The sequence below is a fragment of the Xiphophorus maculatus genome, chromosome 2 (assembly GCF_002775205.1).
Source record: "Xiphophorus maculatus strain JP 163 A chromosome 2, X_maculatus-5.0-male, whole genome shotgun sequence".
Lineage (NCBI taxonomy): Eukaryota > Metazoa > Chordata > Actinopteri > Cyprinodontiformes > Poeciliidae > Xiphophorus > Xiphophorus maculatus.
This window is the reverse complement of record NC_036444.1, coordinates 31,354,093-31,366,878: the sequence shown is the minus strand read 5'-3', so window position 1 is coordinate 31,366,878 and position 12,786 is coordinate 31,354,093. Positions and strand designations below refer to the sequence as shown.

The 12,786-nt window shown below is 38.6% G+C and overlaps 1 protein-coding gene across 3 annotated transcripts in view; it reads left to right on the top strand.

Annotated features, from left to right (window-relative positions):
- The first annotated feature begins 5,180 nt into the window (after positions 1–5,180).
- ripor1 (RHO family interacting cell polarization regulator 1) overlaps positions 5,181–12,786 on the top strand; it is a 43,646-nt gene continuing 36,040 nt past the window's right edge. The window contains exon 1 of one of the 3 annotated variants that reach the window (XM_023348718.1): positions 5,181–5,304. The gene's annotated coding sequence lies outside the window, so the exon portion shown is untranslated. Of the gene's footprint in view, positions 5,305–10,834; positions 11,049–12,786 lie in introns of those variants that run through there. The other 2 variants (XM_023348744.1, XM_023348729.1) reach the window with 2 other exon arrangements.

The window sequence follows — 12,786 nt, the reverse complement described above, 5'->3', positions numbered from 1 at the left end:
GAAACCTAATTCCCCGTCTCCAACATCATCATCATCATCATCATCATCATCATCATCATCATCATCATCATCATCATCATCATCATCATCATCATCATCAATTGTTATCAGACACACACAAAAACACAGCTGTGATCAAAGTCCAGCAGCTGTTCTGTTTGTTTTGGTTTAATCATTGGAGACAGAACAGAATATAGAATATCAAAACTCACTACTAAATTATTATTTCAAGACAAATTTTTATCACTAACTGTTCTTCTGTACATTAATCCTCAACTACATGTTTTATTTTTGCTTTTGATCAGATGCAACACCTTAAATGTCAGTTGAACATTGAAGAAGTTAAAGGTGCAGTACGTAACTTATGGTTTATGTTTTTTGGGGGGGTTTTTAACATATGTATTAAAACTGTTACTATGTCATGACAGTTTATGAGACAACTCATCTGTGAAATGATCGATCTCCTCCACCTCCTCCCTGAGCTGCTGTTGCCTTCTGAATTAATGCACCGCTCCCGACCAAAAACAACCAATCAGAGCCAGGAGGAGGGTCTTAGACTGTCACTCAACGTCATGTACTCACTGCTAAATGTGCTAATGGTGGAGAAACAGTTATCCTTTACTCGCCGTCATTGGTTGCTATGCTAATTATCCTGAATATTCATAACAGGTTCTGCTGACAGGGAAAGGTTGCAGGTAGCAGAGAGCAAAGCAGGTAGAGGAGAGGAACAGGTGGTGCCACATGAGATTGTGGCTGGAACTGGGAGAAGGCAGAAGAGCTTGATTTTTTCAGGTTATCTGTCTCATACATGCTGTCACAACATGGTGACAGATTGAACAAATATGTAAAAAAATATTTTCTATAAAAGTTACGTTCTGCAGCCTTAATGAAGAAACAAAAGACCATCAGAAAACACACGATATGAACACACCAGCAGGTCAGAAGAGTTACAGAGCAAAAGTTGAAGTAGCACAGGAGGAAGAAACAGCAACTAAATATGTCCAAATGAGAAGGATGGCTTAGAGAAGTTTCGGCCTTACGAGACAAGAGAAGTACAGGCCAACAGTTCAACCTCTCCGTTACATGGCCACCAAATTCCTGATGCCAGTGAATGAAACAGTGAATGAGGCAATCGGCACGTAGAAATACTGAAGACAAATTGCTAAAGTTAAAACCAAGCACCAAAATTTCATTATCCCATATAAAATTAAATGTATTCACTCGTCTTCTTTTTCCCCCCTTGAGTTTGTGTTAAGAATGCTTCAGATGAGAGAGAAAATGGGAGTTCAGAGACAGCTGTTCATTGAACAGTTGTAACAGGATCAATCCCAATCTTGTTCTCAGAACAAAACTTCCCTGCTGGGATTATGTTGTCATACAAATTGATTGTTATTTGTAAGGGGTGTGGCCTATAAGTTATCAGCACTCACCTGAGCAATATGCATAAAATGTGTTGTCCATTTCCCTAATAACCAATTATTTCTGTCTGTCTCTATGTTCTCACAGGGACTGTCAAAATGCATTGATTGTTTTAAATACAACCAAGGTGTTGAGTGACATCTTCATGTTAATGGTTTAATCTGCATCAGATTCTCGATAAAAACATGTTTCACAGGTTGACACTAAAGTTACGTTGCTCTCCTTCTTCTTGTTGTTATGTGTCTGTGACTACCGTCTGACCATGGATGCTACAACTGCCTTCACCTGCCAACCTCTGTCTAACTCCTACCTGAGCCTGTGGTATTTCTCCAGGTCCTCATGTTTATTGTTCCTGATGTTTCCAGATAGGCCACAACGATCCCAGCTGTTGTCCTTTGCTGCTTATTTGTCATCACAATGTCCAGTTGGTTGGTTTTTATCATTTTGTTGATTTGTATCTGGAAGTCCCACAAAGTTTTAGCCAAAGATGGCATTTGTTCACCATCTTGGGAGATAATTCCAAGTTACAAAGTCTGTAAATGTTTGTATTTGCACCTTTCCTGTATGGCCATAAATCTGTCGCAGAAGCATCAAATGCAAACAATATCGAGGGAAGACAAAGCAACTTCGCTAGGTTCCTTGGAGTCAATTTTGCTTTACAAAAAACAATTTGGTGGGACGTTGGAAAATATTATCATTGTGTCCTAAAAAGAAATTGAACCTATTCGGGTCCATAGCATCTCAATGCAAAACATGTTGCAGCAGCACACACGTCCCTAATGCCTTTGTCAGCTTCCACAGTCCACATTTCTAAAGAAGTACTTTTTTCAAAGAAGTTCCATCAGACATTTTTTAAACACTTGAAATCTGAATGGGTGTAATAACTCTTTGCTTCAATCTGATGGTTCAATTACCTAAATAACAGATTAAAAACCATAACTATTTTGTTGTTGAGCTCATTTGTCTATTCATTCATTAATTTAGCAGCAAAAGGGTTTTAATTGAAAATGTTGCTTATTTTGTCAATATATAGATTTTGATTAAAACTTAACTAATTGAGATTAATTATAGACACTGCAATTAACTCAATTAAATGTTAAAAATATTTGCAAATAGTTATATTTCTTAAATCTCTGAAGGACGTTTTGATCAAGTTGTGTATGCGTTTGAGAGCCACTGATCATCTTTGCTTTCAGTTGGCTTCTTCACTTTAAAACATTTGAAGGTGGTTTAACTTGGAAATGAACGTCCACCTCCTGCCTTGAATATGCAACTTAAATCAACAAGAAAATTGTATTGGTTTTAACTAAGAAATTAAAGTTTATGAAGTTGATTTAGCAACAAGATAAAAATTGTCTAAACATTGTTTTTAAGCTCATTAATTTTGAATTGTGAGTTTTAACTTAATGCTGCTATTTAAACCAAATAATTATTTCACAATATGCAAGAAAAAACTGCCCTCACCTACTTAAAGAGCACATATTTCTCTATTATTTTGACAAAATTAACACAACTTACTGCTGTAAGTTTGTCTTTCACAAACTCACATATTTAGGTTCAAAATTTAAAACTCGCTAAATTTATTTGACTTAAAGAGCAGAAGACAGTAGACACATTTAAATGCAGCTCAAATGTTTTACAGCATTGTATCTGTGTTCATTATGTGCAACACACCTTGGCAGTGCATGTCTCCCAGTCCCCACTACTATCTGCCAGTTTTCTTATCTCAGTCTTGTCCAGTACTGGTGTCTTCTCAGGTCAATACTTTGTGAAGTGATGATTGGTGACGCCCTCTTCGTTACAGATGTCCAATCATACACATTATTACTACCATGTGAACTATGACCTCTCGCATTGTATTTTAGGCTGTTTGTGTGCATGTGTGTCTATGAGTGCATGGCAGACAGAGAACAGTGAGTAATTACGTTGTCAATAAATGGTTTTATTTGCCATCCCTGTGAAGGAGCTTTTCTTGGAGTTGAAAGCACTTTGTTGTGAGGTGGAGCACAGACAAACACTGTAATAAGATCGCTGACTGGAGAACAATGTGCAGTCAGAATAATGAGAAGAAATGACAGGGTAAAACCCCTCAACACACAATCAATACGGCTGCTGCCCGAGACAGAGAGAGAAACAGATTATGGCCTTCAGTGACATTTTTGTCTCCAACCAGGGCGAGTGAGTACAACACAGTGAAAAAGTATTAGCCCCCTGTAGATGTCTGCTGTTTTATGATTTCTTTTTCACTGAATGTGTCAGGTTATTAAACAAATGTTAACATCACACAAAGATAACCTGAAAAATACTAAAAGTGATTTCAAATAATTATTTCATATATTGAGGAAAAGGCTGTCCAAAACAATTTGCAGTATTTGAAAAAAGTAATCGACCCCCTTTTTAAATCATAAATAAATCATGATCAATCACTTTTTTTGGAGAGTAAATCTTACTACAAGCCTGATTAATTCAAATTGTTTAGAATCAAGATAGAAAAAGAAATCAATTAAATAGAAACTGGGTATCAAGAAGTAAGCTGAATAATCTCAATGAGCAACACATCAAACTCCAATTTAAAGAAATTCAGGAACAGAGGAGTAACAAAGTCAATGACATTTGTCTGTCAGGACAGGGTTACAAAATCATTTCAAAGGCTTTGGGACTCTAGAGAACCACGGTGACAACCATTCTCCAAAGATGGAGAACACATGGAACCAGAGTGTTTATTTTAAGTTCTATGTACTAATAAATATTTTGTATCAAACCTGATTCAGTCTATGAGGTGGAAAAATATTGCTTATTATCAGTTTCAAAATAGTGGCTGAAAATAAGTGTGTAATCTGGCAAAAAAAAACACACACAAAAAAAAACACACAAGAGCCATGGCTCCAGAAAACAGTTAGAAATAAGAGATCACTGATCACTTGCGTTTTTGACCTCTTGTTTGTTGTTGTTTTTGTTGTTGTTTTTTAAAGAAAGACGCTTCATTTTCTAAATGGACAAACCACCAGATGCCACTTTAGTATGAGAATAAAATGATGATGCTTTAGTTTGTCTAGAGAAAAATATAAGAAAATAACAAAGACATTACAGTGAAATCTCCATTGATCTGAAATTGTGTCACTATTGAAAACAGTTTGTCATGCAGACGCTCTACAGTCAATTTCCCTGTAGTTGTATTTGGCTGCCATCTGCTGGCAAGTCATCCTGTGCGCAATTCATCAATCCATGGAAGTATAACAGCAGATTTTGTCTCTGTGCCAAAATAAATCCTTGATGGAGAGAAAATGACAGAATAATTCTAAAGCAGTCAATATTTTTGCTGAAATACAGAGCTAAATGTTTTCCAGTGACAGTGTTTAAACTACTATTAGTAAAGTCAACTAAAAATATTGTGGAAAAGTATTCACCAACTTATTCAGACCTCTGACAGATTTATGTTTAAAATTATTTTTCTCTACCTAAGTTGGCTTCTAGCAGAAAATAATCCAGTGAAAAACAAAACAATACAATTAGAAATAATTATATATAAAATGCATAAATGCCTAGTCAGAACTATGTGTGACTCCAAAAAGTTAATATTACTTCCAGTCACAAGAAACATGTCAGTAAAACTAAGTTTTCTTTAAACAAAGGAGCACCCGGCAACGCTCGAAGCTGTTTTATTTTGAAAGAGCCTAAAGGAAGTTGACATGTTGGGTGTGTTCTAAACTTTGTTTTAAATTCAGCGGTAATTGCGTGGAAGTGAGTGTTTAGTCAGTGGAACCTGGAAAGCGGCAGAGAGAAGAGGAGCGATCTGAAGCATCAGGACAGATCCGGGACAGCGGGGACAGGACAGGACAGGACAGGACAGGACAGGAGGAGACAGCAGGTCATCGCTGCAGACATGTAGGTTCCACCTTTCATTCTCATGGCAGTGTTTGTATAAAAGCTGCCGAAGCATCAGCCTGTCCCAGCTCTCTGTCAGGTGTGATGGACCGGATCTGACATTCTGTTTCTGGACGGAGCGGCTCCACCTGTTGTCCCGAGCCGGGAGCCCAACATGTCCAGTCCTGCAGGGACAGCTCAGCCCATCATGTGGCTGTTTAAACCTGACAGCAAAACTAGAAGCCTGCGTTCCCGCTGCGGGTCCTCACCCAAGGGAACAGCTGGTTTTTGACAGCACTGTGCTTCAGTTTGAAATTCTGTTTCATTTAAATATTCTTATTTATACATATAATGATGTTTATTTCTTTAAATATATATTCAGTTGTTCATAGTAATCAAACTTTTGAGATGTCCCTTAATGTCACACAGGAATAGTCAAACCACAGCTATTATTAGTCTGGCAGCATAATAACCTATTATGAGAAATGGAGTGTCACAAGTTTTAAATCAGAAATGTTGTCATTACTGGAACATTTACAGAATGGTGACCCACTGGTTTACTCACACTGGTATTCTAGTCATTCCAGATCCAGCTGGCTGTATGAATATGGCTCAGTGATTAGCCATATTCACTGGCTCAGTGAATAAGGAATATGAATACAAAGGAATCCTGCAGGCTTCCTCTGTAGGGTGTCTGGGCTCTCCCTTAGAGAAAGGTTGAGAAGCTCAGTCAACCAGGAGTGACTCAGTTTAGAGCCGCTGGTCCTTTACATCAAGAGGAGCCAGTTAAGGTGGCTCGGGCATCTGGTTAGGATGCCTCCTGGATGCCTCCCTGGTGAGGTGTTCTGGGGAAATTCCTAAAAGGGAAGCAAAACAGTAGGCGTCCTGACCAGAGGATCATCTTGATTTCAGTGAAGAAGAGCAGCAACTCAACTCTAAACCCCATTGGATGACAGAGCTCCTCATCCTCTCTCTAAGGCTGGATGCAGTCATCTTAGGAAGTTCATTTCAATCAAATGTATTTAGGATGTTGATGTTTCAGTCATGATCCACATGGAATGACCTCAGGCTAAGATTAGGTTTGCAAAGTGTGGACAGTAGGTCCTCTGCATGGTGGAAATATGGACCGCCAGCACACGCCGTTGATGCAGAAGGACACTTTATAGAAAATATCAGCTACAACATGTTTGTCATTAAAAACTCATGTTTTTGCTTTCATTTTAATTTTATCGTAAACAAGATCACAAATATCCAGCAACTTTATTCAAAACCAGACTGGACCCTCCTATTGACTTACCTTGGCTAAACAAAACAAGTGATCTTGAAGAAAGAGAGACTTGTCTCATTCTTCCGTTGCTGAGAACAGACAAACCCTGTTTCAGGATCAAGAAAGACAAAAATAATCAACTCAGAAAATGTAGAAAACCGTTTGCCTTTCTTTAGTGATATATCCGTGTTTTGTTTATTCCTGAGGAGGCAAGAAAAGACAGTCATATTATTTTAGAATTTTGATTTATAAAAACATTAAGATTGTTGTGGTCAGTATAAATATTTGGTTTCCAAGATAGGGTTTAATTTATTTAGAAATGGTTGGAATATAGGTAATATACTGTAGATAATAATATTATCTGTATTAAACACTACAGTATAAAGATGCACAAACAGAATATCTAATTAAATTCTTTTGAAGTGATTAATTTATACCTTACAATAGAACAAAGCCCATTGGCCTAAAGCACCTTTTAAAATTTCCAAGGGTTTCACAACTTTTCAGTGACTCATAAAGTGTCAGTCAACACTTCCTGACAATCTGGAAAAGCTTCCTGAAATGTCAACGTATTGCAACAGACTTCAACATTGCAAATGACCTCAACACATGTTTGAAATACTTTACATGCCGACTTATTCAGACTTTTGAGAAGTTGGAGTAAGTGATTGTTCTTTGCTGCTGGGATTCCGACATGTGGCTCTGCTCTATGAAACCTACTTTATCTAAGCTCAAACTGATGTTGCTCTGGTGGACAAAGGCAGACAGTTCTCCCTAACTAATGCTGCAGCTCATTACTCCAAGATGCCATGAGCCCAATGGCAGTGTCTTGATGACAGGTTCAGATGTCATATGATTTTGTAATGAGCTACAAGAAATCCACCATTTGTGTTTTAAAGCTGCAGTATGTAACTTGTATTAAGATATTTTTGGTCAGATTGTCTGAACAAATATATCCATGTTGTGACAGTATAACCTGAGACAAATCATCTGTGAAAAGATTGATCTCTTCCACCTCCTCCCTGAGCTACTAGTGCTGTCAGACCAAAAACAACCAATCAGGGCTAGGAGGAGGGTCTTACTACTATCAATCAATCTCATGTACATGCTGCTAAATGTGCTAATGGTGGAGAAACAACTTGTCGGTACAGGAAAACTGTTTGTCCTCTGTCATGGCAGGATTTGCGGTGGGGAACCAGCTGCAGCGTAGTAGGGAGAAAGGGGGAGGGTCTGAATTGCGCATACATAGGTTTGACTGACAGTGCTAAGGGCCTCTTCCTGGCTCTGATTGGTTGTTTCTAAATGAGCTGTGTATTTGCACAGATGACAGATGACCATAGGGAGAAGGCAGAGAAGTTTGATTCTTTTTACAGATTATTTGTCTCATACAAATAGCCATGGTAGTTTTAACAAATTTACATAAAAAAATATTAATAATGGGGCGTGCCGTGGTGGCGTAGCAGTTAGCGCGACCCATATTTGGAGGCCTTGGGTCCTCGATGCTGCCGTCGCGGGTTCGACTCCCGGACCCGGTGATATTTGCCGCATGTCTTCCCCCCTCTCCTTCCCAGTTTCCTGTCAGCCTACTGTCATATGGGGGACACTAGAGCCCACAAAAGACCCCCTGGAGGGGTAAAAAAAATATATATGTATATATATTAATGATAATATTAATAATAATGTTTTTTTTACATGTGTTACATACCTCTCGCCCAAAACGTTAGCTGGAGATAGGCACCAGCACCTCCCGACCCACTAGGGACAAGGGTGTAAGAAAATGGATGGATGGATGGATGGATGGATGGATGGATGGATGGATGGATGGATGGATGGATGGATGGATGGATGGATGGATGGATGGATGGATGGATGGATGTTACATCCAGCTTTGATGTGATCTCTGGAATTTTTTTTTGTGAGCCCTGACCCACCCACCTCTTCCAAAGTCAGGTTACTGTGTGTATTGCCATGGAAACCAGGTGATATGACCGCCAGCTTGAAGTGTGAAATCGGCTGGTCAGCTTCAGGTGTGGTTGTTTGAAGGATTGTGATTGGCTGACATAAGTTTTAGTTTTGCCCTACACTGTCCTCTATTTGGTGTGACATGTTTAAAACAGAGTTCAGTAATGCAATTCACTGGGTTTGTGTGGATGAGATTAGTTTATAGAAATGATTGTCTTCGCTACATTGTTTTAAAAAGAACCGGCTATGTGAAGATTAGGCCTCAGTCTGCTGAAGTCAGTCACTGTCAGATGCTTCAGCAGCTGCCTGGAACACAATCACTGCCCTCATGGTCAGGGGGCCATATAGAAGAGAATAGTTATGACAATTCCAAGGGCCCCTGACCAACAAGGGGCCCTCCACAATTTATTTTTTTGTTGTTGTTGTTGTTCATAGAAATTAAAAAAAATGGAGCCCTGTCAATTATAAAATTAATTATATTGTGTTTTCTGAAATTATTTTTAGCAGTAAAAATTAAATGTTACCCCTCCCAGACCAAAAAGCCCACATTTGCCCTGAACCCCCCTGGATCTGCATGAATCGATTGGTTCCTGTTTGCAGCGTTTGACTGTGACGGTGTTTCAGCAGCAGACAGTACAAGACAAGAACGACTGCTGCAGTTACTATGCTGCTAAGAAAATTAATAAAGTAGGTTTTCAAAAAATGGAGAGACAGAGAGAAAAAGGTAAAAGTGTCAATTTGTAACCCAGTTTTTCTCCAAGAGGTGAGTAGACTGTGTGAGATTATCAACCATTCAGCATAGTTAGTTTAGCTACAGATTACTGTTTGCCTCCATTTCACTAACATTTAATGAATTAAGGATAGAAATTACCAACATATTCATATATTGAACTTGTCCCTGTACCTTTTTATCACACTTAACAACAGATGAGTCAGACAGCAGCAGCTTTAACCCACGTCCCCTCCTGACCCGTCCTCTCCGAAGTGAAATTAAAACTGCAGTATGTAACTTTTATAAAAGTTTTTTTTGTTTTACATATTTAAAACTGTCATTATATTGTGACAGTATGGCATGAGAGATAATCTGTGAAAAGTCTATTTCCTCTGCCTTCTCCCAGCACTCTCTAGAAACAACTAATCAAGGACAGGAGAGTTTTAGTGCTGTCAATCACAATCTCATGTGGCTGCTCATCCCTAGCACAGCTTGTTGTGAATGCTCAGTCTAGTTAGCATAGCTACCAATGACAGCAGATCAACATTTTTCCTGTAATGATAAGTTAATTTTCCAATTTCAACCCTTGCAATTTCAGTTATTGTCATGGGGCCCAAGATTCCTGGCGGCTCCCCTGCTCATGGTGCCTCTGCCGACATGGCCTCTGGTTCCTGTGTTTGACATGTTGTTATTGAAATAACCATCACTAGTCTGCATGTGTCCCAGACTGAAGTATCGTGTTGTTTTGGCATCAGTTATTATTTTTTTTATTTATTGTCTGCTGAACTGCTTTGTCAGAGTTCTGGCTCATTAATGTTAGTGTGTCTGGAAAACTTTCCTTATATCTGCATTTAGATTTCAGTGTATCTAAATAAACATGCTAAAAGGATTGTTTGGATTTTTTTAAAAGAAGGGTTCAGTTAAAATCTATGAGAAGTCATTAGTCGTAACAGATAGTTATCTTGGTATCATTGTTTAGAAAAACATCCAGGATGTGTATAGTATCAGTTCATCTTATCAAACTGGATGTTTGAATCTCTGAGTGGCTGGTCACCTGTCAAAGCTGTTCAACCTGAAATTCTGAACCTGGTGCATCTCACCTCTAAATCAGCTTTTCAAGCTGTCCTGTTTAACATTGCTGCAATAAAGATAGATACTGTAACAAGTGATAATATTTAGCTTGGGCAGAGTGTGGGAATTCTCCCCCACACCCTCCTGCATGCTGTTGCTTTCTCTGTGAAATGAACAGGAAGCCCATTTTTCTTTTTTGAGAAAAAAAAGAAAATGGTAATGTCTGATTACCTATTTTAGCTAATGATCAGGCCTGAGCTAACAAACTGCCTGAATCAGATCCAGATGTGTCAGTAGACCATGTAGATCAGGTAGAACATGGAAGGTTTCACTCCCAGATGTGCAAACTTCATGCTACATGTGAACTGATTAGCTATTTATCAGGATCAGAACCAAACGCTCAGTCTGTAGGACCACTTTGTTTTTCAGTTTTCTCTCTCTTTCTCGCTCTCTCTCTAACAAATATTTACCAGTCTGACTAAGGTAATATTTGCTCTGCCAGTCAGCAGGTTGTGAGATTAAAGGACTCCTTCCAAAAGCATTTCAACCTGAATCATGGATTTTGCCGACATATAGGCTGTAACCAGCTATATACAGTACCCATCTTCTGTGTTGGGCGTTTTTGCTGGTTGTGCATGTGAAACCTTTAGGACACTGTTAGTTTACATGTGTGGCTTGTTGCCTGGGAGTGAGAGCAGCTGCTCGGAAAGAACGTCCTGGTCTGGAAAGGGTCTTCATTACAAGGTAGTTCAGGTAATCACATATTTTTACCACCATGATTTTTAATCCTTTTTTTTATGTCTCATCCAGAGTATTGATGTTGTTTTCTGCTATGTTCAGATTTCTAAGTGAGAAAAATCTGTTTTGTAGCTTTGGTGTCAGTGGATTTATATTTAACCTTTTCTTGTTAGGTTAAATAGTTGAAAACATATTTCAAAATCCTTTACTGACCTAGAAACACATATTTGAAAACAATATTTGCAGATTTGAGCCTTCTTCTTAACTCCTACAGCTCAGCGTCAGACTCAGGTCTCCGCAGCTGGTGAATGGAGCTGGTAACAGTTTGACTTTTTACTCACTTTTTTCAGTGGAAAGAAGATCTGAGGAGTTTCCTGCTTTGGATAAAAAAAACTTAATTATAATTTTCAGCAGTCGTGGAAAATACACAGTAATGAACAGGACAATATTGCCTTTTGAAGTATGTTTGATTCCACTCTTTATCAATTGAAGGTGATTCTGATCCTTTGTTGTCCATGCTTGTACTTCCTTGAGAATTTTTAGTTTTTCCTTGATTTGTTTCCTGGACAGAAGTGACCATATGCTGCCTGTAATGAAGAGGTCTTCATTACTGGGACATTTTTTACTTAAGTCACTTGTATAGTGTAGTACTTTAGGAGAACCTTTTACACTTTATTTACCACTGCACTTTAAGCATAAATTTGCACATAACCATTTGCACACAAAGTTTTAACTATTTAATATTTATTGAGTGTTTTAATGTTTAGCATGTAGCCATTTGTTCCAGGTTAGGGTTGTAGCAATGCGGCATTTTGCAGCTGGATTTTCAGTACAGATGAAGGTCAAGGCAGAGTAAAGCACTAAAGGTTTATTCATCTCTAGGACAACATCAGGAACATCTCTAAAGGCACAACTGGAGTCTTAAACAGTCTCAGCTGTGAAAGACCAAACCACCTTTAATTCACAGCGGACTTCACCAATTTACAATTTACACCGATTTGAATAAAATGCATTTTACCAAATTCAAACATACATTCTTATTTACTTTTTATAAACATTTAATGTTTTATCCTTACACCATAAGCACCATTATGAAACACCACAAAATATTCCCCCTCCCCCACTTTCCTCTTTGCCTCCCCCTGAACCTGTAAATGGTGGAGAGGACACAGTACAGACAGGTGAGCTATTCTATCTTAGCACCTTCACCTTAGGTTTTACTAAACAGTAGCCCTTGTTTGCTCTGAGTAATGATTATCCTCCCTTCAGACAACCACCTCACCTCTCAATGCGGAGCAGCTGTGCAGAACCCTGAACAAAATGCTACATGCTAATTATTAAAATACTCAATAAATATTCAATAAATAGTTAAAACGTCCTGTGTACAAATGGCTATTGATGTGCAAATCTATGCCTAAAGTGCAGTGCAAAATAAAGTGCTAGTTGAAGTGCTGGTTTTAATAAAGAGCAAAAGCAGCGGTTCCCAAAGTGTGGGGCGCGCCCCCTAAGGGTGGCGCCGTTCCATTGCAGGAGGGGCGCGGGACTGTATGGATGAAAAAAAACCAGTTACACAAAAGTGTTTCACTGTAAAGATGGTTTGTAGTTTTGTTGCAACCTGAAGTGTGAAATAAATTTCAGTGGAGTTTGAAAACAAAATGTGTGTATAGGTTTATGTTTGGTTGAACGATGTGTGTGCCCTGTTGATTTTTTTTTTTCTTTTTGGGGAGGATTTTATTGTAATCCATAGGGGGGC